Source organism: Chiloscyllium punctatum, chromosome 49, assembly GCF_047496795.1.
Source record: "Chiloscyllium punctatum isolate Juve2018m chromosome 49, sChiPun1.3, whole genome shotgun sequence".
In the NCBI taxonomy this organism is placed as follows: Eukaryota; Metazoa; Chordata; class Chondrichthyes; order Orectolobiformes; family Hemiscylliidae; genus Chiloscyllium; species Chiloscyllium punctatum.
Window position 1 is genome coordinate 14,097,610 of NC_092787.1, and position 25,136 is coordinate 14,122,745.

The 25,136-nt window shown below is 38.4% G+C and overlaps 1 protein-coding gene across 5 annotated transcripts in view; it reads left to right on the top strand.

Moving 5' to 3' along the window:
• ttll11 (tubulin tyrosine ligase-like family, member 11) overlaps nt 1-25,136 on the top strand; it is a 226,157-nt gene that overhangs the window by 41,250 nt on the left and 159,771 nt on the right. The window lies entirely within an intron of this gene.

The window sequence follows — 25,136 nt, forward strand, 5'->3', positions numbered from 1 at the left end:
ATTGGGTTTCTGACTCTACTATTTAAAACAACTTTCCTTTTATTGAATGTTAAATTTATGCACAAGCTAGACTACAGTTGGAGTCCTGCATACAATCCTTAGGATATTTGAGCCATGGAAAAGATGCCGTGAAAATCTTTCCAAAAAATATGGAATAGGAACTTAGGTATGTAAAAAGGCTTGACAAGTTATGGGTTTTTCTCATTGGACCAGTGGGCATAAAGAGGAAATTTGATGGAAGGTTTCAAATATGTTTTCAGAATATAATGTTTTCATAGTTTATATCCCATGTCATTTATAAGTTGGACAGAGGATTACAACTATGAATGGGAGGGAAATTTGGAACTTTTCTCCATTCAGGATTAATAGAACATGGTCGCCTAAATAGTGGGTTGTCTAGCACCAAATCTTTATTCATTGCTTAGATTTATTTGGCCCCATAGATTGTTTCCCACCTCTGGTTACATTTTTACTACATTCTTCTTTACACAAATGTTGCCTCATCTGCATTTTTTTTAATAATAATTAAAAAAAATTGCCACATTAAACCAAGGAATTAACAAATGTCCCTGTAGCTGGACGAGCCACCCGAAATAATTAACTTATGATGGACAATAATAAATCTACCATGGAGTTACAAAAGGTGGGCAATGATTAAAGCATGCTGGGAAATAGAACCCAACATTGACTAAAGTGACTGTGCTAATCCAAATGCTGCAGAATCCAGACAGGCTGCAACTACCCACAGACTGTTTGCAAACAAACTTGACAGCTGCAGACCCTACAATAAACACCTGAAGTTACACTTGACTGGGACAATGGAATGTCACCCTCGGGAAAATCTGGAGCAGTGAATCATTCGTGAGGCTCTGAGGCGCCAAGCACCCTTATTTGGAGGAAGCTATGTGCATCCAGCACCTACTGTAATGGACACCTATGGGCCACCCTACCATCAGTGTGTCAATACCTGGTTGTGTCTGGCAATTGAACCTGATCAATCCATTGGCAGGTTCTCAAGACCCTCCCAAAAGGGCACAAAGACTCAAAAGGATAAGAATCACCACAAAACCTCACTCAGGGTTGATAACTTGAGAAAAACCACCAAAAGAGAAGAAACCTCCAACTTTAATGGGTTTTCAAATGCATCCTCATATATTAAACAATATCTCGAAAGTATTGTTCCTGTGTCTTGAATTTGATCATTCAAGATTCTTAGCTCACCAAAAATTGTTCTGACCACTTCATGGCCTCATTTAAGGTCTTACTTTTGCAGGTCCCGTGAATCTAGAACTTGATGTATTTGATGCCACAAGGGCATTTATTCATCTGTACGTTCCACTGTGAATTAGATGCCATGCTGCTTCCTGTTCCTGTTTTCAGACAGAAAAATTATAGAAAGCAGATATGTTTCCCTCCACCTCTTATCCCCATTGTTTTAATTTAATGCTTTCATGATTCCTGCTGATGAAGAGAATTAAAATCTGTCACGGATGTTCTAAATTCCTCCACATTTTGCTCCAACCATGTGCATTTCTGTAAAATTACCTGGTTATGACAATAGATGGCAGTATATAAACATGTCAAGAAGCCTATTGTGATTCACTACACAATAGTTAATTTTTTGTTGTGTTCAGAAGGAAAATAATCTCTTGTATCATCCTGGAGAGTAATTGTGTATAGTTTTACCAGAAAGTGGAGTTCCATTATGTTTAATGTCACTCACAATGCTATGGTTCTCACTCCAGTAGGAATATTTTATGTAAATAATTAACTAATGGTTAGCCGTAACATTGTAAACAATGGTACATAGCCTCCACAAAAGCAATGAAGAGTGGAATTCTTAGATTCTGTCGGGAGAATTTCAGGTGGGGAAAATCCTGTCACTGGCTACTGTGCTAGCTTCCAGTGACCATTTCTATCACTAGTGAGTTTTATCAGGACTAGCAAGACTGACCCTGAGAACCCAGTAAAATGTAATTAAAGCTATCAGACATCTTACAGAGAGCTCACTGAAGAACATGTGCTTCAGGTCAGCAGTTTAGGCTGTAGATTGGGTCAGAATGGATCAGGTGCATGAAATTGGTGATGCAGCAGGAAGCCAGTCATGACTGTCTCAAGAAATTGAATGAGCCCACAGGAAGAATGGCTCAAAGGGTACTTGGCCATTTGACATAGAGGTACCATCAGGTGAGCACAATTTGCAGGGAGTGTTCAGTTTAAACTCAGGACTTTTGTGATGCAGTGATAGTGTTCCTACCTCTGAAACAGGAGGCTCAAGTTCAAATCCTACTTGTTCTAGAGATGTGCAATATCATCGCTGAACAGGTTGATTTGAAAAAAAATGACCGTGCAAGGACCTTTCATGGCACAGTGGTAGTGCCTCTAGCCCTGGTCCGAGAGACCTGGATTCAAGTCCTACCTGCTCCATCCTGCACATAGGCAATTTAGCTGGCAAGGTAGATTGGGAAAGCCAAATTAACAGAAGTAGCCATGAGGAGCCATTCACAGAATATATTTGGGACAGTTTCCTCTAATAATATATTGTGTATCCAACCAAGGATAAAGGTATTTTGGACTGGTCAAGTACAATAAAGTTGTTATAATAAGTTATCTGAGAGTGATGGTTTCCATGAAAATAGTGACCATGACATGGTAGAATTTAGCATTCAGTTTTAGAGTAAGAAACTTGGGTCAGAAATAACTGTACTAAATGTAAATAAGGTGAATTATAAAAGAATGAGGTCAGCTTCATTGAAGTGGATTGAGTAAGGAGTTTAGCAGAAATGACAGTTCAGGAACAATGGCAGACATTTAAGAAAATAGGTTGACTCCTAACAAAGAAGGAAGTGAGGAAGAAGAATTCTGCAAATGGGTTAAATCGACCTTGATTAATCAAAGAAGTTAAGAATAGTGTCAAATTGAAACCAAAATATTCAATGACAAAGATTAATAGTATGCAAAAGGAATGGTAACATTTTTAAAAACTGACAAAAATATTAGAGAAGATAGACTTCAAGAACATGCTAGCAAGCAATATCAAATGGTCAGCAAGAGCTTCTTTACATGGAAAGGAAAAAAAGAGACCAAAATGAAAAATAAGCTTCTGAGAGAATGAGGCAGGGAAAATATTAATGGTAAACCAAGAAATGGCATAAGATTTGAATAAATCCATCTTCACGGAAGATAACACTAATAGCACCAAAAATTGCTAAATAATCAAGGGCAAAGAGGAAGATAATAAATTCGATAAATATCACTGTGAGGAAATAAAAGTATTATGAAAGCTAATTGGGCTAAAGGTCATTAAGTCCTTGGACCTTATGAGTTGCATCCTAGGATGTTAAAGGAAAGTAGCTACAGGATAGTAGATGCACTAGCAGTAATCCTCCAAGAATCTGTTGATTCAGGAAAAGTCCCAGATATTTGGAAAACTGTCAATGTAAAATCCTAATTCGAAGAAGAAAGCAGACACAGCAACAGCTAGTTAACATTGTTGTGTTGCCATAGTCTAACCAGACCATAGGGGCTGCTCGCTTGTTAAAGAGAGAAGTGACTGGTGGTGATTTAACCTGAGGGCTACCAAATCTCAGGCCAGGGAAGAGGTTGAGAAGGAGAGCCCTTCATGATAACCTCAAACCGGTGATGGGAATTGAATCCACGCTGTTGACATCACACTGATAATTCAAAACCAAGAGCATTGACATATAGAAGGACAAGGGCATTAAATGCTTGGAAGCACCACCATCTGCAAGCTTGCCTCTAACCCACTCACCATCCTGTCTTGGAAATATATGACTTTCTTCACTTCTGCTAGTCGAAATCTTGGAATTTCCTCCCTAATGGCATTGTGTGACTACCAACGGCATATGGACTGCAGCAGTTGAAGAAGGCAGCACTCTGTCACCTTCTCAAAGGTGACTAAGGAAGGCAATGTCACTTGTCTCTGGAGTGAATAAAAAAGCGGGCACTAGTTATAGAAAGCCTCAGAGTTTTCCTTGATCCTATCCACCAATGATTTCTCATGTACCCTCCTGGCTCTTCTTAGCTCTCTCTTTCGGTCTTTCCTGGCTAACCTGTAACTCACATGCGCCCTAACTGAACCATCACATCTTATCTTAACATAAACCTTCCTCTTGATAAAAGATTCAACTCCCTTCGTAAACCATGGCTCCCGCGCTCGATAACTTCCTCCCTGCCTGACAGGCACATACTTATCAAGTATCCGCAGTAGCTGGTCCTTGAATAAGCTCCACATTTCAATGGTGTTCATCCCCTGCAATTTCCTTCCGAATGCTCAGTGTTCTAAATCTTGCCTAATTGCATTGTAATTACCTTTCCCCCAGCTATAACTCTTGCCCTGCAGTATATATCTATCGCTCTTCATCACTAAAGTAAACACAACTGAATTGTGGTCACAATCATCAAAGTGCTCACCTACCTCCAAATCTAACACCTGGCCAGGTTCATTACCCATTACCAAATCTAATGTGGCCTTGCCCCTTAGTGGCCTGTCTACTTACTATGTCAGGAAACCCTCCTGCACACATTGGACAAAAACTGACCCATCTCAAGTACTTGAGCTATAGTATTCCTAGGCAATAATTGGAAAGTTAAAGTCCCCCATAACAACTACCCTGTCACTCTTGTTCCTGTCAAGGATCATCTTTGCTATCCGACCCTCTACATCTCTGGAACTAATAGTAGGCCTATAGAAAACTCCCAGCAGGGTAACCTCTCTTTTCCTGTTTGTAATCTCAGCCCGTAATACCTCCGTCGATGAGTCCTCAAACATCCTTTCTGCAATCATAATACTGTCCTTGATTAATAGCGCCACACCACCTCCTCTTTTACCATTTTCTCTGTTCTTACTGAAACTTCTAAATCCTGGAACCTGCAATAACATTCCTGTCCCTGCTGTACCCATGTCTCTGAAATGGCCACAACATTGAAATCCCAGATACCAACTCATGCCGCAAGTTCACCCATCCTATTCCGGATGCTTCTGGCATTGAAGTAGGCACACTTCAAACCAACTTCTTGCTTGCCGATGACTTCTTGCGATCTTAGTTTTGACTTCACTACTCTAAACCTCCTATATACTAAACTACAATTTCAGTTTCCGTCCCCCTGCTGAATTAGTTTAAACCCACCCGAAGAGCATTAGCAAATTTCCCCCAGGATATCTGTACCCCTCTGTACCCGGTTCAGGTGAAGACCATTCTGTTTGTAGAGGTCGCACCTACCCCAGAAAGAGCACCAATTATCCAGGAATCCAAAATCCTCCTTCCTGCACCATCCCTGTACCACATATTCAACTCCTCTCTCTCCCTATTCCTTACCTCGCTAGCACATGGCACGAGCAACAATCCAGAGATGACAACTCTGTTCTAGCTCTAAGCTTCCACGTGAGCTCCCTGAATCTCTCTTCCTACCTATGCTGTTGGTGCCTATGGGACTGCTCCTCCTCTTCAAAGATCCCGAAGACATGATCAGAGACATCATGAATACTGGCACCTGGGAGGCAACACACCAGTCATGAGTCTCTCTCATTCCCACAGAACTATCTGTCCCCCTAACTGTGGAGTCCCCAATGACTAATGCTGTGCTGCTCTTTGCCCTTCCCTTCTGAGCAACAGGGATAGACTCTGTGTCAGAGACCTATGCCCCATTGCTTACTCTGGTAAGTTGTTTTCTCTCTCTTAGAGTCATCGAGTCATAGAAATATACAGCACAGAAACAGACCCTTCGGTCCAACTCGTCCATGCAGACCAGATATCTCAACCCAATCTAGTCCCACCTGCCAGCACCCAGCCCATATCCCTTCCTATTCTTATAACCATCCAAATGCCTTTTAAATGTTGCAGTTGTGCCAGCCTTCACCACTTCATCTGGCAGCTCATTCTATACACGTACCACTCTGTGTGAAAAAGTTGCCCCTTAGGTCTCTTTTATATCTTTCCCCTCTCACCCTAAACCTATTCTCTCCAGTTCTGGACTCCCCCAACCCAGGGAAAAGACTTTGTCTATTTATTCTTTCCATGCCCCTCATAATTTTATAAGCCTCTATAAGGTCACCCCTCAGCGTTCGACGCTCCAGGGAAAACAGCCCCAGTCTTTTCAGCCTCTCTCAACAGCTCAAATCCTCCAACCCTGGCAACATGCTTGTAAATCTTTTCTGAACCCTTTCAAGTTTCACAACATCTTTCTGATCGGAAGGAGACCAGAATTGCACGCAATGTTCCAACAGTGGCCTAACCAATGTTCTGTACAGCCGCAACATGACCTCCCAACTCCTGTACTCAATACTCTGACCAATGTGGCTCCAGTACCTTCCATAATTTCATCAGTTTGTGTTCTGTCATGTAATCACTTCATATGATGCATGTTATTTTGTATTTGTATTTAACCCACTTTCCCTTTCTCTGTTCCACCTTTTTATAAGTTGTTCCAGTTCAGATCACAAATAATAAGACTTCAAATGTTAACCTTTCTTTACAGTTGGCAGATATTTCCACCATAACTTGTTTCAATTTCAGATTTCCAGCATTTTTCCGATGTAAATAATCTTGTTGCTTGTTAGCTCAGATTTCCTTTATTTTAAAGTTACAGTCCTTGATAAGAAAGGAATATTCACATAGAAGAGACACATTCTACTTTCCTTAATGAATCTCAAAAACTGTGCAACAGTTATCAATGAAGATAAAGTGACTTGTAACCAGTGGCTAAAATTTGACTGTTTCAACAAAAGCAAGATGATTGAATTACTAGAATTGCAAAAAGCAGACTTGTTTGGTAGGATATTAAGCAACCAGTCAAAAATGTAACTAAACCTGTTAAATTTTAAGGGATGCCGTGACTTTGTTTGCAAGCTGAGTATTGCAATATTTTATGTCATTTGTATTTGAATAATTCGAGACTTTTTCCTTTAACTAAATGGGGAAATAGTTTAATTCTTTTTTTTTTAAATGATCCATGTTTTGGAATTTATTTTGGAATGTTTTCCTGCTCTCACTGAATAATTCTCAATTTTGGATTTATAATTTGACCTTTAGTAGTAACCATTCTTAATCAGCAAAGCAATAAATTTCCTGCTGTAAACCTTATTTGAGAGGCTATATCAACAACTCTCTCCACCTTGTTTGTTGGAAAACATCCATGTACTTCTGCAAGGCGCTCTGACCATATTGGCAGAGTTTCAGGGTTTTATTTTGCTGAATGAAACCTATTTGAATTCCTAAAGACATGCAGTAAGATGAATCCCACAATCCTAGTAGAGGAGCAAACTAAATTTCAGAATAGAGCCAGAATAACATCCAAACTGCTGCATATTTATTTGATTTAGATGAATTATAAATAGTTTCATTGATGAAATACCTGATACATAAACCGGATTTTGAATCTGTTTGTCCAAGATATGCAATGGCTTTAACAACAAAATTGTGAAGGAATTTGTTATTTTTAGAATGATGAAAGTGACAGTTGCATTTTGTAGGGTGTCATCATTGGGATGAATATTGGTCAGGTTTTACAGAAACAAATAGATCTGCAGTACAAGGATTAGTCACCAAGGGTGCAGGTTGAAAATATCCTCATTGTCTTTATTTTATGTACTTTTGTAGATTATTCAATTCAAATAGAGTTGCACCTGAAATGATTTGGCGGAAGAGTTGGATAAACATTCCATACCTAACTTTTCCTTCATTCAAAATAGAGCAGGATAATTACTTGGCTAAGAATGAAATTAAAGTTGATTTCATAATTAAATATTTCTTGAAATATGGACTTCAACTTTCTGATGGCTAGATGGTGGTTGTTCTGGAAAAGATCGGATTTGTACATAGGGACCCTATGGAATTCCTATTTTGGCAGACCCTGAAGGAATTGCCCAGAAAATTGAATATTCTGCTGGACAATTCCTCTATGGCTTTAACTCTCCAAATATTTCCATTTAAATTGGAAAATTTAGAGAGTTCTGATGAATTTAGGTAAATTATTCAGGAAAAGTAAGACCATTAAATTCATAGTCTAGCACCTCAGTAACTATTCAATTGATGAATACTTGCTTGCACACTGTAACTTCGCCTCCCCAAACCACTTACACTCATGCGACCATGCATTATATTACATCCCCATCCCCTCCGCACATCTGACTCTTTTGTCTCTTTTTTTTTCTTTCTCACATTATATTACCTCTCTTTGCCTGCTCCGATCCCAAGCCCAAATTTGCCCACCCTGGACCTTGGCATCAACCAGCTGATGGCACCCACCTTTACTGGACCTTCTCCTTCCTGGCACTCTAGCCTCTCACTTGTCTTATCTACTTACAGTTTGACAGCTGCTGTCACAATGACTGTGATTCTGAATATTTAAATTCCAAAATATGGAAGCTAAGTGCTATGAAAAAAGGGCATGGTTTGCCTTACTGTGACTGTTCTGTACTATCAGCTCCACATTTCTGAAAGAACCCTTATCTAATTCTCCTGTTAGGAGCAAAGAGTCCTTGTTTATATAAAAGGATGGTATACCAATCTGCGTGGTATAATTGCATCTGTTTTTTTTATCAGGCTGTACCTGGACACAGCCAGTCCAAGATATCATTGACTGTTTTCTTTTTAATGTGTCCACACAATAATGTGTATGAAATTCTAATAGGGTGCTTTGCTTAGTTCTTTCCTTGCAATTGTACTGACGTAATATTTCTGAATCTGTAAATCACGTAATCTTTAATGACCATTTTGAATGTCAAACAAAGCCCTTTTTTAAAAAAGAAATATATTGTTTTTAAACCATTTATAATCTATGTCATGTCCTGTGGACATGTAAAAAGAAAACTATCCAATTTCTCTTCTGAACAAGTTACACATTCTCTGATTTAAATCTGTATGGGTGTGAACAATGTTCTAAATCCTCTGCTAAATTTTCTGATATTAAATGTTGATGATGAGTATTGGCAGGTAGTTTGACAGATGATGAGTATTGAGCAAAAGCTCAATTCTGTCGTTGACTAATGTCTATATTTACACAGTTCCATAAGTAATTGCCATGCTAGAACTGGAAACGGGATGAGTGTTGATTTCTGAACTTTGCATTTTTAACATTCTTCCTACTGACCTGTCGGAGATCAGTAATTCAGATTGAGCTACTTGTTGGATAACCTCCTAACCATCAGGGAATTCTTTTGATTTTTGATTATGTGGCATTGACATTTGAGAAATGGGAACTAATGGTTATTCACATCATGACATTTCATTGTTAGGTCCATTTTAATTACTTTATAGCCATGAATAGTTTTGAAATGTCTGAAGGGCGATGCAAGTTTTTTATGCATCATTTATCGTGTGTAACTTGAACTGATCAAAGCAATTGCATGAAGAAGCTTGTTAAAAAGGAAAAGAGCAGACTGTTTAAAAAAGGACAGCATCTTGGGAGATCTCTAACAATATTGAAAAGTAGGAGTAGGGCTCATTCTTGTTAAATGAAACATCTAAGTTTCCTTTCCACTGAAATTAATTAATACTTGAACAAAATAAAAACAAAGAACTGCAGATGTTGAAAAATTGAAATAAAATGAGTGCTGTAGAAAGACTTACAGGTCTCTCACCATCTGTTGAACGAAAGTAAAAGTTACTGTTTAAAGTCCAGTGATCCTTCTTCAGAACTCATATTCGCTTGGAAAGGGTGGTATTTGTGCTGATAACAGAATTGGGGTGGGAGTGAGTAGAGAACATGAATATGGAGCCCAGTGTGAGACAAGTGTAGAAAAAGGGATAGGTAAACAAATAAATCATTGATGAGCTGTGAGAGAGATAAATAATAGGTAGGGTGCTTGTGAATAGTTGAAAATGGGTTGCCTGTTCAGGAAGTAACGGATATAACAGAGGACCTAGATGTGTGGAGGATGATCACGTTCTGAAATTATTGAACTCAATGGTAGATGGTAGATGAGATTTTGGTCCTCCAAATTGTGTTGAACTTGTTGGAGCACTACAGCGGGCCTGATACACTAATGTTGGCATGGGAGCACAGTGGTGTTAAAGTGGCAGGCAAATGGGAGCTTAGGGTCTTTTTTACAGATAGAGCATAGGTGTTTGGCAAAGTGGTCGCCCAGTCTGCATTTTGTCTCCCCAGTACACAGCAACCACATTGTGAGCAGCAAATGCAGTAAACTGGATTGAATAATATATAGGTAAATTCAGGAATTCCAAGATTTTGACCCAGTAACACTATGGAATGGCAATATATTTTCAAGTCCGTATGGTGAGTGACTTGGAGGGGAACTTGCCGGTGGTGGTGTTCCCATGTAATTGATGTCCTCCTCAGAAGTGATCTTGAGTTTGTTAAGTGCTTTTGAAGGATCTTTGAAGTTCTGCAGTGCGTCCTGTAGATAATACACACTGCTGCTCCAAAGTGTCAGTGGTAGAGGAAGTGGATGCTTTTGGATGTAGTGCCAATCAAGTGGACTGTTTTAACCTGACTGGTGTCAGAAGAATCTAAGGGGATATTTCAGAATATACAGAATCCATCTATTCCAACAAATAAGAACAATTTCAAGGGACAGACCCACCATCTTTTTGTTGACGAGAAATGGTAAAATGTCAGAAGTTCTTCATTAAAGGTGACATAGCAAGGCAGTTGTGTAAGTTCAAGATAATCGGGCAGAGTCATGTTTGACCAATCTATTGGATTTCTTGGAGGTAACATGCTGTGCATAAAAGGAACTGGTGAATATACTGTACGTAGATTTATAAGAATTTGCTAAGGTGGTATGTCAAAGGTGACTGAAAAAATAAAGCTCATGGCATGGGGGTTAGCATATCAACAAAGATAGAAGATGGGCTGGCTAACAATAAGCAAAGAGTCTGTGTCTTTTTCAAGCTGGTGAAGTGTAACATGGTGTGCCACAGGGACTGATACTTAGATGCCAACTGTTTATAATTTATATAAAAATACTGAGTTGAGGGGTTGGAAGGTATGACTACGAATGTTGCTGACAACATAAAGATACATAGGAAAGCAAGTTGGGAAAAAGACACAAGAAGGTTGCAAAAATATTGATAGGTTAAGTCAATGTGAAAAAATGTGGCAAATGGATTATAACATGGGGAAACTGTGAAATTGCTGATTTTGGCAGATAGAATGAAAGGAATGGATGTTACCCTGATGCTGAGAGATTGCAGAGCTCTAAGATACAGAGGGATCTGTATGTCCTCCGTCGTGAACTGCAAAAGGTCAATATTGTTATGCACCAGACCAAACCCCCACAAAATATATTAAGATAGCCTGGACACCAACTTTTCCTTATTTTCACAGGCAAATGTAAGGTATTATGTTCCAGATGTATTTAATTGGTCAAACTACCAGGTTTGACCAATAAGCAAAACACATTTTATTCTTGCACTATAGTTAAAATACAGACAAAATAAGAAATTTTAAAAATGAGCATAACTGTAACTATTGAAATATTTAACAAAATAATATATACATTAGCTATCATTGATTAATTGTTCCAAGACAGTAACATCCCATAAACATGCCCTTGGCAAAGGCAAATTCAGTAAAATAGATTATTTCACATGCAACATTTCTCTAGTCCAGGAGGAAAGAACATCAAGAGAAAATTCTGAGAGAGAGAGAACTCAAGCATTTTGCTGTAACAGGGAGAGATTTATAGCAACTTCCAAATTCCTTTAGCTACTGAATGTTAAATTAAAATCTTAGATCTCTAGGAACTTGACCCCACCCGTTCAGCTGCTTCTATGAAAAATTACAAGACCTCAAGTTGTTTATTGGCTTTGAACAGACTACTTGATACCTCTACCTTTTAAAAAGGTAAAAATACACCCCTTAAAGCCATAGTATGGTCACAGCTCCCCCCTTTTAATAAAACCCATCAATATGCAAAGATAGCTTAACTTTTAAACTCCTTTAGTCTTATGCTATTAGTACAATACATCTACATTACATTGACTCTAAGTATGCAAGTATTCAATACTATAATCCATTTTAGTCCTGTTCTTCCACACCTTAGTCTTCTTCCTTCATCATAGTTATAACAATTAAGTTCTCTCGTCCTGCCACATGTATAATTTTCAAATTGAAGGGCTGCAACAACAAGTTTGGTGAAGTCGGAATTTTTGTCCTTACATTTTTTCAAAAACTTTAAAGGTTTATGATCAGTATATACAATTGTCTCAAATGTTGGAAAGTTGAAATGCTAACACCAAACTCAAAATCTCTTTCTCAAATTGTGAAATATTTCTGATCAGTATTCAGTTTTCTGAAATCATATCCAATTGGTCTTCCTATCTTATCATGTGAGAATACAGCACCAACACCCACATCACTCATATTGATAGACACCTTGAATGGCCGTTGGTTGTTACGTGTTGCTGACATTGGAGCAGTGGACAACACAGCTTTCAGGTTGTCAAATGCCATTTAACACTTCTGTCTACTGAAATTTTCTGCACTTGTTCAACAGGTCAGTCAGTAGAACAACCACATTGCTAAAATTTGGTATGAATTCTGGATCAAAACCACTAAGAGCCAGGAATCATAGTACTGACCTCTTTGTCAATGGTCTGAGAAACTCCCCTTCTTTTCACATCCTGTTGGGCCATCTGTTCATGTCCAATTCACATCCAAGGAGCGTGACTTGTGCTTTTGTGAATTCGCTCTTAGCCAGGCTTATCATAAACCCACCTGAAGTCAATCAAACAGTTCCAATAGATGCTTCAAATATTCCTTCCATATGTGACTAAAAATTGTTTATGTATACCACACAATTGGATTATCCTAAAATGACTTTATTGATTAGTCTTTGAAATGTGGCCGACACATTTTTCACACCAAATGGCGTGACTTTAAACTGGTACCATCCATTTGGTGTCACGAAAGCCAAAATTCCCTTTTTCTGATAAAGGTACTTGCCGTAGCTTGTCTCACCTTCTTAATGCAATCTTCCAGACATGGAATAGGATATGAGTTAAATTTTGTGGTTGCATTAACTTTGTGATAATCCACATACAATCATCGGTTTTGGCACTGTTACTATGGGCAAACTCCATTCGTAGCAACTCACCTTGATTGTATTATCTTTGAGTATACTTTCAATCTCTTTTTGAACTTGTGCCAACTTTAGAGAGTTATATCTATAAGGATGTTGCTTAATTGGAACAGTGCTTCCTATATCTACATGATGCATAATCAGATTAGTACTTCCCACTTATTCTCACATATCGTCTCATGAGACTTTAATAACTCTTTCTGGTCATTTCAATATTCCTCTGGAAGGTAACTCAATAATTTATCCCAGTATTTTTCAGTGCTTCCTCAATGTCCAATTTAATTTGAGGAATGCCTAATTCAGAATCATCTGATCTTGGTTCTTCCCTCTGTGTTGCAGCTAATACTGCATTGTTCTTTTTGTTTTTCTTCCCTATCAAAATACCTTTTGAGCACATTCACATGATCCACTGAGTTTTCTTTCTATTTGTTGTTTTTATCAAATAATTTACCTCATTCAATTGCCTTTCAAGGGCCACTAAACCTTGCCTTTTAAGGTTGACCAACCACTGGTAGTAACACCAACACTTTATTTCCACTAGCAAAATTGTGAATTTTTGATTCCTTACCTATTCCTGTTTCATCACATGCTGTGCTACTTTTAACTGCTGTCTAGTCAACTCACCTCTATGTAATCTTTAACCAAAAGAGAAAATGCTGGAAAATCTCAGCAGGTCTGGCAGCATCTGTAAGGAGCGAAAAGAGCTGACGTTTCGAGTCGAACTGACCCTTTGCTTTTATCTATGTAATCTTTACTGGAAGTTTGACACACAGTCCAACTACGTTGTCTCTGAACTCAGACTCACCAATTTCTCCTGAATTAATTTCAATGTTCTACTCCTCTAATGTCCAAAAACTAATTCAAATGGACAGAATTTAGTTGAGTCATCAGGTGCATCACTAATTGGATAAAGTACAAATGGAATTCCTTTATACAAATCCGCTGGGTAGTCTTGACTATAAGCCCTCATCAGGGTCATTAAAGTTTGATGTCACTATTCTAACACTCACTGCAATTCTGGATATTAGCAGTGGATTTGAATTGTTTTATTCCTTAGCTATGTGTAACATCCTTGACTAACTTGAAATTTGGTCCTTGATCTTATTGTATTTCTGTGGGTAGTAAAAACTTGAGTAACTCTTTACAATCTTTTTAGCCATGATACTGCATAACGGAATGGGCTGTGGAAATCTATAGTCACATCCATTATGGTCAACACTTACTGATTAGCAATCAATAAGACTGTTGTAAAAGGTTCCTCAAATGCAGCAATGGGTATTAAGGTTTTGTCACTACCTGAGGTTTTCCAATTACCTGACACATATGACATGTCTGGCAAAATTCAACCACACATCTATACAATCCAGGCCAATAAAAATGTTTTGTATTTTGGCTTGAGTTTACCTTACTCCCAAATGGCCTCCTACTGCTAATTCATGTGCTACCACAATGCTCCCTTTCTCTAACCCAGTGGGAGCATAACTTAATGAACCTCTGCCGATTTTTCATCTGCCTGAATATGTGATGGTCTCCATTTCCTCATCAAGACTTTAATTTTGAGATATTAACATTCTGGGATGCACTCAGATTCCTTTTCTTTCTATGCTTTTTGATACAACTGCTTTAGTTTTTTCATTTTTCTGTTGTCATTCAGCTAGCTTCTGTGAACTAAAAATATCCAGTGGCATCCAACTGGTCTTGTTTTTCCCCAACTATTTGATCAAAAATGGTCTCTGATGATTGATCTTCAACTTCCTTATCTTTATTCTGTGTGGCTTTGTGACATTGTTACCACATGATCAGGAACAATCCCAGAATATACTTCCTTTAACACCTCAGTTTCTGATTTTCCACTGGCATCACTCCCAACTGTGATCCAACTATATCATTACCAAGGATAATCTGTATCTCTGGAACTGTGAATTTGTCTATTACTCCTACCATCACTTCACCACTTTTCACTGCACTCTCACATGTCACTTTATATAATAGAACACTGCTTTTCTCACCATGGATTTCACGTATTACCACCACTTCTGGCAGTACTCCTTCTGAAGTATATACCTTGTCATCTCTCATTATCAAAGATTGACTTGTTCCTGTATCTCTGAAAATTTTAACTTCTTTACCTGCTCCTTCCAGCATACATGAGTAAATCTTACCCGTGCAAGTAAATACTTTAAAGGGATCTGGCAGTTTCATCTCAATCAAACCCTGATCAAGTTGTAAAGACTTTTGCAACATCTTAGCTTACACTGTGCTATCCTTTATCATTTCAACAAAACTCATTGTCTTATCTTGTTTTTCCACATCTGCCCTCCCCGTGCTTTTTCTAAACCACCAACACTGCAACTTCATGTGGCCTATTCATTACAGTGAAAACACCTGAGGGTTTTTACTATGTTTTTACTACTTTTTTCACCCTCACTGGTTTCTTTTTTAACTTGTGGTAATCTATCTTTACTACATTAGTGAAATCTCCTTTTCCCTTATCACCTGAGGATTTCTCTTCCCCGATTTCAGTCCCTCAGATTGAAATTTATGTCCAAAGCCAAACTTTGATTTCTGAACTAACTCAGTCATCTGCCATTTCTGCTACTAATTTGGCAGATTTAACACTCTGCTCTTCTACATGAGTTCTCGTGAATTCAGAAAGTGAATTTTTGAATTCCTCAAATAATTGTCTCTCTAAGAGCATAGTAATTTTGATCTATTTTCAGTGTTTTTATCCACCTGCCAAATTTATTTTATTTAAACCTTTCAGTTGCTGTGGACATCTGACCAGGCTCCCCTCAGATTCCTAAAACATTGTCTGTAGGCTTCTGACACTAGTTTATATGCACCTTAAGATGGCTTTTGTCACCTCATCGTACTCCTTAGCTACCTCCTCTGATAGTGATGCGAATACCTCACAAGCTCTGCCTGTCAACATCATCCACGTGGTCCCCAGTCATTTCATTTGTTTAGCCACTTTTTTTTAAGGATGGTTCAGTGGTTAGCACTGCTGTCACACAGACCTGGTTTCAATCCCATCCTTGGGCAACTGTCTGTGTGCAATTTGCACATTCTTCTTGGGGCTTTGTGGGTTTCCTTCAGGTGATCCTGTTTCATCCCTCAGTCCGATGATATGCAGGTTAGATGGAATGGCAATGCTAGGTTGCCCTCGGGTTCAGGGATGTGCTGGCTAGATGAATTAGCTATACAAAATGCAGGATTACAGGTTTAGGGCAGGTCTGGATGTTCTTTGGGACTCAATGTGGACTTGTTGGAACCGAATGGCCTGTGTTCCCACACTATCGGGATTCTATGAAGTGTTTCTCAAGTGAAATGGAATAAGTTGCTTTGTTCTTCCAGTCAAACTTAGACATATTTAAACAGATCCACACATTGCCTTTGGGGTTGCTCTCCATCTCTGCCTTCATCACGACTTTCACCTCTACCTTCACTATTTTAAGTCAACTTTGAATGTTCAGTTTCAACCTCTGAAGTTCAAAAACTCTCTGTTTCTCCCTTTATTGTCTCTCTTTTCTGTCTTTTTTTCTACCAGAGCTATTCTTTATTTCTGTCTTTTTCTTTGGCCTCTCGTTTTCCCTTGCTCTTGCCTCTATTTCAAGCTGCTTCATTTGCAATTGAAGCTTAGCCATTTCAAAGATTCTGATGGCATTTCTGCTGATCATAAATGTCAAGCTATTTCTGGAAATACTTCCCCTTTTTGCACTGATAAAAGCAATCCCAAACCAGCTTGAGTGCCAATTCCAAAAGCTTTGCCTTGCTGACTTGCTGTAAAACTTCCTGAAGTGACTCCTTACAAACCCAGGAAACTCTTAGTGACTGTAAGAGCCATTACTACAGAAAGTGCACCCTATTTAAATCAACTGAATGCAACCAAAACACCATCACTCACTGTCTGTATGCAATAATCCTAAACCCTACCTGGAATTAAAGATTTTTGATCCTGACAAAGCCCCCAATTTGCTATGGACCGGACCAAACCCCTCAAAATGTATGAAGTAGACAGTCTAGACCCTATATTAGTTTTATTTTTAAAGGCAAATGTAAGGCATTGTGTTCCAATTGATTGGTCAAATGACCAGACTTGAAGCAAAACACTGTTCATTCTTACACTACAGTTAAAATAGAGATAAATAAGACCTTTTTAAAAAAAAAACTAGTTTTACTGTAGCTGTATCAAAATACTTAGCAAGATTATATACATGTTAACTGACACTGATTAGCTGTTCAAGATAGTAACATCTCATAAACATACCCTTGGCAGAGACAAATGCAGTAAAATAGATTATGTGAGAGACAACATTTCTCCAGTCCAGGAGGAACAAACATTAAGAGAAGATTCTCAGAGATATATAACCGCTTCCAAACCCCACGAGTTACTGTAAGTTAAATTAAAATTCCAGTTCTGAGGGAGCTTGACCCCGACCCTTCATGCTGGTTCTATTGTTCCAACTTTCAAAAAAAAACAAAGGCCTCACAATTTGTTTATTTTGTTGTCTTGGAACAGACTGCCCATGATCTCTGTCTTGACCCCTCTTTGTAATGCTCACAAAATGCTCACACAACAAGTACTTCTGAAAGTTAATAAAATGTTTTTATTTATCATGAGGGAAGTATAATACAAAAACAGGGAGGTTCTGCTTCAGTCATACAGAGTACTGGCGATTCTGCATCTCAAATGCACTTTATTGGTCACCATTTTTAAGGAAAGACTCAATACATTGGAGGCACTTCAAAGAAGACTTACAAAACCCATGACTGCAATATGCAGATTATAGTATGATGCAGACTAGTATCTGCTGGAGTTTAGGAGAGTAAGGGATGACTTGATTGAAATATGCAAAATTCTGAAGTGTCTTGATGGTAGATGTGGAGAGAATGTTGCCTCTTATGGGAGAACCTAAACCTAGATATGACTGTGGTGGTCATTCATTTAAAACAGAAATTATATATTTTTTTCTGAGGGGTTGTCTTTGGAACTCTCTCCCTGAAAAGTGGTGTAAGCAGTGTTCTTGAATATTTTAAAGGCAGTGATAGACTGTTGTTGAGCAAGGGGTTGAAGAGTTACCAGAGGTGGGTGGGAATATGGATTTGAGGTTACAATCAGTTTCGCCATAATCTTATTGAATGGTTGAACATGCTTGAAAGACCAAGTGGCTAACTCCTGCTCCTGACTTTTGTGTATGATTCCTACAATTGTGGTTCTTGGTGAGGCATTGCCTCAATGACATAGAGTAGATGAAGGGGTTCAGGTGTAGTGACAGACAAATGAAAGCAGTCTAGCTTTTGGCTTCAGATTAAGGATGAGCAACAAGAGGAAGTGTAGCCACTTGGAGTTGGAATTAAGAAGGTAGAATTTGTTATAGAAAGGAAGGAATAAATCAGAGGTAGAATGATGCAGGAATATAGGATAGCTCAGTTACCTGGGAATATTGAGTTTCTGAAGGCATATTGTGTGCCCTCATCAATGGAAATAAAATGAAGGCATATGAGACATGGTTGAAGCACAAGCATGGCGAAGCTGAGCATGAGAGAGAAAGAGGTTAGTAAAGTTGCTTACTGGGTTTTTCAGTTAGTATGTGATCGCAGCAGACCAATCATTGTGACAGAACCGTTGGTAATTTCAAAAACAAATTGTGGAAAAACAATGATCTGTTATGCTTTGTAGCCAACTGAGAGAAAAGAATAAGCACAGTTGACAGGACTTGAGAGTGATAGAAAAGGAATTTGTGGTCTCATTCGCTTCTGAGAAAACAGAGAAACTAGCTTTGCAGATCAGAAACTGACACACAGGGGCAAGAGCTGTGTGATCACTTTTCAGGTTGACCAAACTATGATGCTCCACCATTTTATTGAGACAGAAAATATTTTGTCTGCACTATTAGAGGAAAAGGAGAAGGACTCAAGGCATCTAGCTTTTTTTTTAGAAAAAGTATCTGAATATCATAGATTATTGGCCTCTGAAAATGGGACAACAAGTAATTCAGACTTGCTAAAGACTTACTATGAAAGGCTGCTGTTGTATCTGTTGTTCTGCTTAAAAACATTTCCTTGTTCTGTTCTGGAGTCAGAGAGAAGCTGGACAATCCCTGTTGTGGGTTACAGGCCAGTATTCGTGTCACTGAAAAGTTGTTTAATCCCTTGTAGTCTTGTTGTTAAACCCCATGTGGTTTACTGTTTTGTGTCATAATCAATTTATCACAGTTTTCCTATCCTTAACGCACGTTATTCAGTCTGTGAAATAAATGGGTTTGTTTTGTATGCATGGTATTGGCATGGTCAACCAGTGGACCTCATTGAATGAGTTTCCTGATTGGGGCTGTTAATCTGGTACAATCAGGAAGCCCTGGTTGACAGTTAAGGGCAGGAGTGTTAGAGGTTCTGTTCACTCTGAGATCTGGCTCTAAAAGAACTGGATCGGAATCAATCACTGTCCACATGTAAATAAAAAGTGGCTTGGTGATGGGATACCGGCCTTATTTCAGCATATTTGAAATGTGCTTTATAATTTATATTAAGGGGGAATATGTACTTTTATTCAAACTTTTGTAGCTATTATAATGAATTCTGTATTGGATTGGATGAATCTTGCAATTTCAAAACATGCTGCAAAAGTTAAGAGGATTTGAGGATTCTGGTTCCTGCTACAGTTCTGAAAGTAAGGGAGAATTTAATTTTAGATATGGCTAAACAGGACTTCGAAACATTTTTGGGTCATTTTATTTGCAAACAAAGGAATAAACTACAGTTTGGAGAGATATGGAATTAAGCTACAGGGCTGGGAAAAATTACCTTGATTTAAAGATTCAAGCTAATGGCTATGAGTGACAGTATAACTTTAAAGCTAAAATGTATTGCTACAGATGAAGCGCTCATTATTTTTAAATTCCAATTTTCATACCCAAGTTAAAGAAGAAACAATTTAAATCTGGTCAACTCCCAAGGAATGCAGTAGGCCAGGGACTCCTAAGATTCCCACAGACTGCTGATATGAAATGATTATTCTGTGCGTGACCAAACAATATGCACTTTTTAAAGAAAAACTGATTACCCTGAGCTGTATTATATCCCAAATAAATGCTTTCCAAAACTATTTTAAGCTGGGTCATACAAAATTTAGGACTCGCAAATCCCTAAGGGGAAGAAAGCCAACCAATTTATACATTGATGGTAGGTTTACGTTTGGAGTCATGCATGATTACACAATCACCTTAAGTAGATGAAAATATATTTTACCTCCTGGGGGGTGGGGGTGGATGGGAGGTGTGGTTGACGCATATTCAACATGAACAGATAATTTGGGACAGCAGTCAAAGCTAAGGTTCATCAATCATTATTCCAATTACAGTCATACAAACAGATCAAGGAATAGTTAAATCCTGTTGCAAAGCCAGTTTACCATTTTACTGGCAATGATTTTATAGGGTCCCGCTATTAGTGGTACTTGTATGTGTGAGTGTAGAAAGAAAGGCCAGTGGAAACACTGAACATTGATCAACGAGTATGGCAATACAAAGAATAGTAAGGACTAACTAGTGACAATCAGAATCTAGTTAGAGCACCAAAGAAACTGTATTATCACTGATATGCCTGACAACCAGTGGGATCATCAAGGCCTTTCTATAAGAACTCATATGATGCCATTTTGATCAGAAGCATGAAGTGTTAAATGTCATGATAAACAAACTAGTATGCCCAACTAGTAGTTCAGGACAGTTTGTGTTGGAGAACAGCAGTGCCTGAGATTGCAAATAATGAAGATTTCCTTTACACTCAAAGATGCTGTATGTAAAGAAAACATCAGTATCATTTACTGTAGGTTAATTTGTATAACCCCTATTATAGCTGTGTGCAATTATTTGTTGAATTAAGTACTAATCAAGTTACTTGTTGTCAAATTATCCGATCAATATGCGTATTGAATGCAAGCTCACACTTTAGGTAATCTGTTCAGAGATTGCAGCCTGAACAAAAATTGTAGCTGAAGATCCTTTGCAGGTACAATGCATATGGACTAACTGGGCCTGAACTGCTTGCCAGAGTCACTGATTTAATTGTAATTCTCACTATTGAATTGTGAAAAAATTACCTCGAGCCAGTCAGTATGTATTAATATATTACACCAAATTAGCTGCTTTGCTTAGCATAATTTAGAAGCCAATAAATGTTCAAATAGAATTTTACGTTCAATTTGAATGTGACGAAACATGTTCGCAAAGCTCTTAAGAATACAGAGATCATGGGGGATTGCAACAAAGAATCTCTCCACATTCATATGCTTGGGAGTATCTGTAGGGATATGGTTTAGAACTGTGAATTATTTTTGTACTACCCTAACCTGTACCATTTGAAATTTCCAGCAGCCATCATGAAATAAATACAAAGAGAATACTGCGAAAGTCTCACTACCAATATGGTAGCATCTGCAACCCCAGTGAATAATGAGAGTTTCTGCTTCTACCTCCAGGAGTTTGGGGATGATTAACATTTGGCCTCTCTGCAGGGGTTATGAAAGTAACTCATAATCAAACTGAGGACGTACTGAAATAATTGCATCCTAAGGAGAAGCGAATGCCAAAACTGCTAGAATATTTCTGGAAGATGAAGTGAGGCCCAGGCAGCAATGAAGCAGCATTAGTGAATCCAACAGAACATCAACCAACTTGAGGAGAATGTGGAAGCTAAACTAGAAGACACTCAGTGATAATAGTTTGTTTGGGACTGGCGTATTGGGGTGAACACTCTTCCCTGGATTAGAATTCCTTTCCCTGTTTTGGTATTGGTGCAACTGTTAATTCAAGTTGCACTCACTATCCAATGTGGAGCTTGCTGTCAGTGTAAATGCTGACGAGTGCAGGCAAAAGAATTATCCAAAAGGTTATCCTTGTGCTTGTGTTGTACTGCATTATTTTGCCTAATCCAAACATGTGTAATATTTAACTGAGTTGCAAACACTGGCACTCTGGTGAAAATACAAATTTCTAGTGCATGGCTGAAAATTTAAGTCTGTAAAATATTTGACTGAGAAAACAAGGGGGGAGAGATTACTTTTTGAGAAGTTAGTTGAGTATTCTGTGTAATAGGTACAGGAGATGTTTGAAAGATCAAAGAGGTATTTAATGCCATAGACCTAAGGCATTCTTCTATTTAACCAATAGCAGAATTGAAGTAAATAAAGCTGACAACTTTCCTGAACAAGATAATAATACGGTGTGAGTACACTTTGAAATTGATGACTGACAGGTATGTGCTGTAATGTCTGGGATATAAAAGAAATCCATGATCTACAAGGTGACCTATGCTGGCACTTGTGCAAAACAGACAAAACTTACAAGGGTGTGAAACTTATTTTTTAAATTCTTGACTAGCTCATGTGGCATCTGTGGCTATATCTAAGTCTACCATGTTAAAAATCACAAAACACCAGGTTGTAGTCCAACAGGTTTATTTGGAAGTACAAGCTTTTGGAGCGCTGCTCTTTCATCAGGTAGTTAGTGGGGCAGGATTATAGGACACAGAATTTATAGTATAAGATCAAAGTATCACACAACTGATGCTATGTTGAACCAACCTAGACTGCTGTTAAGTCTTTAATCACTTAGAATGGGTTGCAGGTTTCGATTAATATGTAAATCCCAAACTGCTTTCAAGTCCGTCTCAAGATAAGTTATGGTTTTATTAAAAGGAAGTGACATCTCGGCTCAGACAATGCATTAAAGGTGTGAAGTTAGAGTCTGTCTGTATTCCAACTTTGAGTCAGACTGGTTCTATTTCCAAAGCGGGAATTTATGAAATGTCACATGGATTGACTGCCTAAAGGTTGTGTGCTTTTTGAACAAAATAAATTGTATCTGCAAACACAAATACAAATTCATGCCATAGACCTATGTGCGTGTGGATGTGCATGTGAGGGAAGTATGATGAAGCTTCTCCTTTTAACAAGGTTATGCTAAGCTTGGTTTTTTTGAGAGGTCGTAAACAACACAAGCTCCAAAACATCTGGGGCTAAAGGGTTTTAGAGCCAATTCGATAATAGCCTCGGGAACTAGGCTTTCAAGTTTTTTTTAAATTGAACAATGAATGGGGGGTGGCCAGTTCTCCCTGCTCAGTTTTTCTCTGGTTTGGTTTGATTTTATTAGTAGTTTGGAAAAAGCTGCTGGACCCAAAGAAGCAGGTCCAGGCTGGTACTCTCTTTGACTTCTATCCTATAAGATGCTGTGTTTGATTTTACCTTTTTGTGCTAAGGGATGTTTATGGAGATTGTTGCAGGTATTTGGAACAGCATCATTAAGTTGGGATGATCAGTTGTGTTTTCGGAGAGTTTAAGTTGTTCGATATTCTGTTTTCTGTTGTTTTGTGTTTCATTCCGTAATCTTGTAAATAAATTTTGTTTTGTTTAAAATAAAGTGGTTTGACCAGCTGATTCTCTCCTGTAATATCCACTTTTCACCTGCTTAAAACAACTGGTGAGTTAGGGTCTGGTGTACCACCTTGAAATGTTTTGAGGGTCTGGCTTGGTCCATAACAGTGAGAGTGAGTGTGCATGCGTGTGCCTGATAGACACACATCCACACTTGAGCACACACAGAGAGAGAGAGAGAGAGAGAGAGCCTGCGTGAGTGTGAGTTTGATCGTATGTATGTGTGTGTGTGTGTGTGAGTGTGTGTGTGTGTGTGAGAGTGTATAGTGTAGTGGAGTCACCTGTAGTGTGACTTGAACCCAAGATCCCAGTTGCATCCATCCTCATGGGTACCAAACTTAGCTATCAGCCTTTGCTCGGTGACTCTACATTGTTACTTATGCCAAAGTCTGCCTTGGAGGGCAGTCACCCAAAGATCCGAGGCCAATTGTCCTTGACTGCTGAAGTCTTCCCTGACTGGGAGGGAATATCCCCATCTGGCGATTGTTGCATGGTGTCCACTCATCTTTTGTCATAGCATCTGCTTGGATTCGCCAATGTAACATGCCTTGGGGGTCCTTGCCTGCAGTATATGTGAAAGACAATGTTGGCCAAGTCATATGAGTACCTGTATTTATGGATGTTCATTGTCTGAGCCAAGATGTTACCTTTTTTATAAAACCTTAAGTTATCTTGGGAATGTGACTTGAAAGAAGTTCTGGAACTTGCATATGAATGCATTGAAACTTGCAATCCATTCTAAGTGACTTAACAGCAATCTAGGTTTGTTCAATAATTGCATCAGTTGTATGCCACTTTGATCTTATACAATAAATTCTGTGTCCTATTATCCTGCCCCACTAGCTACCTGACAAAGCAGCAGCACTCTAAATGCTGGTACTTCAAAATTAATCTGTTGGACTATAACCTGGTGTTGTGAGATTTTTAACTTTGTCTGCACCGACACCTCCACATCATAAGTCTACTGTGATAGTTGATGTCATCTGGTCTGAAAATAATTTTGCTGTCTGTAGATCCTAGGGGATTTTTCAATTTCCAAAACGTTTTTCATTTTTGAGGAAGAAAACATTTTCTGGTACTGTGGTTGTTTGCAGGCATTATTCATTTAAAATAAATTCTGTTAAGATTTTAATGCCAAGAGAAATGTTTTATTAATGCCAAGTGCAGTAGCCATATAATATTTTCAAATTGATGCGTAGAACGGTGTAAATAATATACATAGCAGTGCTGTAGATAATTTTGCACTGTCCCATTATGTAATAATGTATGCAAGTAGCAAGACTGCATGATACTTACAGTGGACATGAGTGACCTGCCTCAAAGCTGGAAGTCTCAGGAGCTTAGCCAAAACTGCCTAAAACAACAGATTGAATTTGTAGTTAAGCCATGAACGCCTTTGGGATTTGCTTCATGTTATATCTTCATATAGCTCGAGGGTTGTATCATTAATATATTAGAGCTGTCATTAATTAGGCACAGCATGTGGATACTCTTCCAGGCGATGTTTGCTGTAACTTTATTAATTTTTTTTTAATGCCTGGATATCAAAAGGCACACACAATTTGAATATCCCGAGTCATGTTGTTTGTCAGGAAATGTTTTTCTATTCATTAGATGTTTGAATTATTCTTTATAAAT